Genomic DNA, 6,632 nt, shown 5'->3' on the forward strand with positions numbered 1-6,632 from the left:
ATTTCATTGTTAACTTCGGAGTTAGAACAGAGTGGAATGATTAAATTATCGCCATAGAAAAAACTACATGATTCCAATTCCGTTTGATGAAAACCTGTTTCCTTTTTTTATATTGTAGACCATCTACTAGTTGGCCAGTTTTTTTTTTCAAATTCCAAGTTTCGGCCAAAACTTCCTCAGGTGGTAAACGCGATGGGATGGGAACTTCCAATCTCCTATCTGAGTAAAATAACTACTAAAAGATGAGGATAATAGTCCGCAATAAATAAATGAATAAAAAAAACTCATCTCAATAAACATTCCAATTATAATATATTTTGCGCATCTTTCTCCCAGATTCATTAAAATAGGATATATTTGAAGTTTTAAATAAACTTCATCTCCATGAATCGTTTAGGTTAGGAGGATGCTTAGAGATTCAAGATCATTTCATTGTGTCCACCAGAAACAATTTATACATTTCAAAGTTTTAAGGAGGTTATGACCTCATACCCGCTTGAAGGGTTAGGGTTAGACATTTGGAAAGACTCCCATTGTCTTACTTGTATATTTTACATAAGTATACACTTTTATGTAGATTCTCTAACCTTTCTTTCTATAGGGCACGCACACACATCACACCCATACATTTAATTTTAAATATACAAAAGGTATACCAAAAGTAATAGAATCGAGTAAAAAATAGCAATACTCCTTCTGCTGCTATAAAAAATCTAAGCATTTGTTGCCCAAAAAGGGTAAAGTGTGTCTTTCTTTGTCTCACTCAATCTCTCTTGCTATCCCGTTCCAATAAACAAATTGTTCGTCCGGTCTATAATACAAGGTTTCACCTAATTTTAACCGCATTAACAGAATACCCATCAAGTTCTCAGATAAGCCACGCCAAAGAAACATTGCACTGCCATATGCCCTCACAATTCCTTTTAGTTTAGTTAATTCCTGCGTAACTCACTTGTATCATGAACGCTGCGCATCATTCAATCCATAAATACATCTTTTCAGCTTCCACACTTGTGATTCTGGACATGCTCTAAATGCCGGTTTAAGAAAGACTTCTTTCCCTTGCAAAAATGCTGAAGCGAAATCAAGGGTCTCCACCTGCCAATTCTTAACGGAAACTGTTAATATTACCAGATGCATGTTGGAGAGTCTGCTTTTAGGTTTTGTGGATTTTCTTCATAGCTACATGCTACAAAATGAGGTTTCGTTATCTTTTTGTTATCTTAAACTTTTTCTGTTATCACTCATCTTTTTGATATGCATGCTTGACCTATGGAAAGGACACATTCATACACTTCATGAGTTTTCATGTTTTAATTTTATTTCGTTCTCCTTAGCATCAATCACATTTTTTGCTGGTTCTTGTTCAGTTGTGAGAAAAACACGTTCTTCATTATTTCCTTCTGTTACTTGGGGAAGTTCTCACCAGTGATAGACCTTATCCCAATTGATGCACACTGCACATTCATTTAATTATATTGACACATACTGAACATTCATTCAATTATATTGACACACACTGGACATTCATTCAATTATATTGACACACACTGGCATTCATTCAATTATATTGATACAAACTGGGCATTCATTCAATTATATTGATACAAACTGGACATTCATTCAATTATATTGACACACACTTGAAATTCATTCAATTATATTGATACACACTGGACATTCATTTAATTATATTGATAAACACTTGACATTCATTCAATTATATTGATACGCACTGGGCATTCATTCAATTATATTGACACACACTGGCCATTCATTTAATTATATTGATAAACACTGGACATTCATTCAATTATATTGATACAAGCTGGATATTCACTCAGTTATATTGATACACACTGGACATTCATTCAATTATATTGATACGCACTGGACATTCATTCAATTATATTGACACACACAGGCCATTCATTTAATTATATTGATAAACACTTGACATTCATTCAATTATATTGATACACACTGGACATTCATTCAATTATATTGACACACACTGGACATTCATTTAATTATATTGATAAACACTTGACATTCATTCAATTATATTGATACACACTGGACATTCATTCAATTATATTGATAAACACTTGACATTCATTTAATTATATTGATAAACACTTGACATTCATTCAATTATATTGATAAACACTTGACATTCATTTAATTATATTGATAAACACTTGACATTCATTCAATTATATTGATACACACAAGACATTCATTTAATTATATTGATAAACACTTGACATTCATTCAATTATATTGATAAACACTGGACATTCATTCAATTATATTAACACACACTGGACATTCATTTAATTATATTGATAAACACTTGACATTCATTCAATTATATTGATACACACTGGACATTCATTTAATTATATTGATAAACACTTGACATTCATTTAATTATATTGATAAACACTTGACATTCATTTAATTATATTGATAAGCACTTGACATTCATTCAATTATATTGATACACACTGGACATTCATTCAATTATATTGACACACACAGGACATTCATTTAATTATATTGATAAACACTGGACATTCATTTAATTATATCGACACACACTGGACATTCATTTAATTATATTGATACACACTGGGCATTCATTTAATTATATTGATAAACACTTGACATTCATTCAATTATATTGATACACACTGGGCATTCATTCAATTATATTGATACACACTGGGCATTCATTTAATTATATTGATAAACACTTGACACTCATTTAATTATATTGATAAACATTTGACATTCATTTAATTATATTGATAAACACTTGACATTCATTCAATTATATTGATACACACTGGACATTCATTCAATTATATTGACACACACAGGACATTCATTTAATTATATTGATAAACACTTGACATTCATTCAATTATATTGATAAACACTGGACATTCATTCAATTATATTGACACACACTGGACATTCATTCAATTATATTGATACACACTGAGCATTCATTCAATTATATTGATAAACACTTGACATTCATTCAATTATATTGATAAACACTTGACATTCATTCAATTATATTGATAAACACTTGACATTTATTTAATTATATTGATACACACTGAGCATTCATTCAATTATATTGATAAACACTTGACATTCATTTAATTATATTGATAAACACTTGACATTCATTCAATTATATTGATACACACTTGACATTCATTCAATTATATTGATACACACTGGCCATTCATTCAATTATATTGATACACACTGGACATACATTCAATTATATTGATCTTCAACTTTTACTTCCAAGACTTAATTCATCTTATTTAAGGGAATTGTATTTTCTTTATTCTTTGCCCTTCCGATATTCACGTACATCAAGTGCTCCTCCATGTCCAATCAATACACATTGACCCTCTTTACCTCAAACTTTAACAGGGCCACACCATTTCTTTCTAGTTTTGTCTTCAATAATAAACACTGTCCCCTGTTACAAATTGTTCATCCGCATTAGGCCTTATATTAAATCGCAGTGCTCTCCGAAGTTTTTCACTTGATTCAGCCTCCATAGACATTTTTCTCGCAGAATGTAAGGAATTTAATTTATATCTAACCATATCACTGGTTGTTGCAGCGTCTAATGTCGGTAGCTAGTCTATAAAAACTGACGGCGTATTTATATATGATCTTAAAACAAGCTCATTTTCACTATGTCCAGAATAATTCTGAAGAGCATTTTTGGCACTTCCAGCCCAAGCCAAAGCTATTTCTAGTTTACATTTCACATCTTGTTTTAGCTAAGGATGCGGCATTCTGTTGGATGCCAGACATTCACCCATTATTTTATATATTCCAACTGAGAGATATTTTTAGGAGCCTAAACGTCCTTTTAAGTGCAATTGTTTGTATCTTTCTTGCACTTGGTTCACCGGGTATATTTTCCAGATAATTTTTGAAATCCAATGTATACAAGACAGAATGGAAAACAAGTATCAAATCGTGTATTTGCAAGCATAAACCACAATAACGCAATAGTCATGCATATGATTATATGTAACCACACAATCGCTTTCACAAACTGCAACTTTATTAAAGCTAAATCGTCTTTCCCATGCTGCAGGTGCTCTTATCACTATTTAATGTTAACCTGGGATTGTCTCTTACTTCTTAACCAAACTGCGATAAAGTCGCTTGCTGGAGAGAGTGTCTTGATGTGTCCATGTCATGGGCATGATTCTGGAAGGGCTGTTATGACCTGGGCACGGCAATCAACTCCACAGGAGAATAAAGCATAGTCCATAGACACATCTGTTAGTTCACTTAGATGGATGAAGACATGTTACTGATAGCCGGACGCCATATTGAATATCCTTGGATGTCCTGATTAGGGTGGCAGACTCTGGGCGTGGCAGCAGTACTCAGCGCCAGCAACAAATACAAATAGACCCAGGTTTGGCTCCAGAAGGGGTGCTACGACTTTGTACCCTTCTCTTACTGGCCCATCCCCAACTGACCTCCTACAACACCAAAGCCTACCTGACCGCCACCATCCACCGAGTATTCACCAAACTCCCGCCGGTGGTTGTGGAAAAGGCATGTTCCAAGTTCCGGACCCGTATTGAGGCGAAGGTTGAGGCTGAAGGCGGCTACATTGAATAGATGTCAACTGTAGTACATAATCAAGTTATCTGAATTGATTTTTTCGATAAAAATTTATAAATAAAGCTGTAGTGTTGTTTTCTTTCGGAGCGACAAATTTATCGTTCCACTTTATTTATAGACCTCCACACTTCATGGTATATTATGAATGTGTGTGTGTGTGTGTGTGTGTGTGTGTGTGTGTGTGTGCGTCGATCTGTTCATCATATCATAGTCATGTTTTTGTTTTGCCTGAATTCACACACGTGATTACGTCAGTATATTTAATTCTACGTCGGCCATTTGTAGTTCAATTACAAAAACGATATTTTTTATAAAATGTTTGACACGATTTTATAATCCATTTATTTATTGCGGACTATTATCCTCATCTTTTAGTTGTTGATTCACAACGCTTCGACCAATTATTCACCTGGCCTTCGTCAGGTGGTAACCGCGACGGGATAGGAACCCCGAATCTTCTCACTGCATTTTCAGCAATTACTGCCTTCCATAAGTGTCTTGGCCACCTAGGCCTCTGGCCGGCTTTGGGTAACATTGAAACCGCTATCTTCAGACAATGATCACCTGGAAACGTAGAGATTCAACGTCTCTATACACGGCGCCACGGCCCGGATCAAGTTGAAATATTTTTGGTCTTATAAGTCAACGTTTATTTATTATTTGATCTTCCACTGTCGGGTCCGTACCGAATGGTATATATTATTTGATTAATTGCAATGTTTACTAAGATGAGTATTATTTATTCATTAATTTATTGCGGACTATTATCCTCATCTTTTAGTGTGTTTTATATACGGCCTAATCGCGTTGACACACCGGTTCTTATCAGATCACCGAAGTTAAGCAACGTTGAGCCTGGTTAGTACAAGATGGGTGACCATTTGGGAATTCTAGGCGCGGTATGTGCTCTCTGCTTATCTCGGCCTCTGTTTCCAGTCATCTTGTACATACACTTCACTTGCCACTGGCATTTAAGAATGTCGACTCAGGAGAGGTGTGGTTGGAGATTCCGCATCCCTCCTGCTACAAAAATTTCACGCGCAGGCCCTCTTTTCCTGAGTATCCATAGTCTGTTAAAGACTGAAGAAGCCTGTCTCTGTGTGTATATATATATATATATATATATATATATATATATATATATATATATATATATATATATATATATATATATACATATATATATATATATATGTAGTTAGTTAGTTATAACATATATATGGCGATTAAGCTACACTGAATATTCCGCGTTTCATCCACTCTAGGATTCTCCAGGCTTATGCGCGAATTTTGTGGTTGTCTGTCCTTTTAATACACGCACCTTCTATTGAGATTTTAGTTAGCCAATCAGCTTTCTAGTATCCACCGTCCCCTTCCTATCAGCCAATGGGCATGCACTTACCGGACAAAGGCCTATTTGACCTCTGGTTGACCTATTCCTTTGTGTATGCTCTATTTTGCCTGGATATCTAGCTTTAAATTTAGGTTAGTTTTTTATGTTAGTTTATATATATATATATATATATATATATATATATATAAAATATATTTGTAGTCATCGACATACAGTCCTGTTCCGTTGTATCACAACTCATCAGTGCCGCTAGACTAGCACCTATCCCAAGCCGAGGATCGAACCTAGAACCGTCGTGATGACAGTCGGCAGTTCTACCCCTTGACCACGGAAGCGGTGCCCGCAACTAATATGTCCGAATGTCTATTTAAATAAACATCCGTCCGCCACTTGTAAAGTGCTAAAACGTTTGTTTGTAAACAAACCGCGAGCTTCGCATTTTTCAGCCTAATTAAGTAGCGAGTGAGATTATTTACGACAGTGCTCAACCCAAAGAGGGGGGCTTTATAAAATATATTTGCAGTCATCGACATACAGTCCTGTTTCGTTGTATCACAACTCACCAGTGCTGCTAGACTAGCACCTATCCCAAGCC

General features: G+C 34.7%; 1 pseudogene; it reads left to right on the forward strand.

The window, feature by feature from the left end:
* The first annotated feature begins 5,472 nt into the window (after nt 1-5,472).
* Nucleotides 5,473-5,589, forward strand: LOC145240618 (5S ribosomal RNA; annotated as a pseudogene).
* The last annotated feature ends 1,043 nt before the right edge of the window (nt 5,590-6,632 follow it).

Source organism: Euprymna scolopes, chromosome 19 (genome assembly GCF_053919585.1).
Source record: "Euprymna scolopes isolate OS-2025 chromosome 19, ASM5391958v1, whole genome shotgun sequence".
NCBI classification, from domain to species: domain Eukaryota; kingdom Metazoa; phylum Mollusca; class Cephalopoda; order Sepiida; family Sepiolidae; genus Euprymna; species Euprymna scolopes.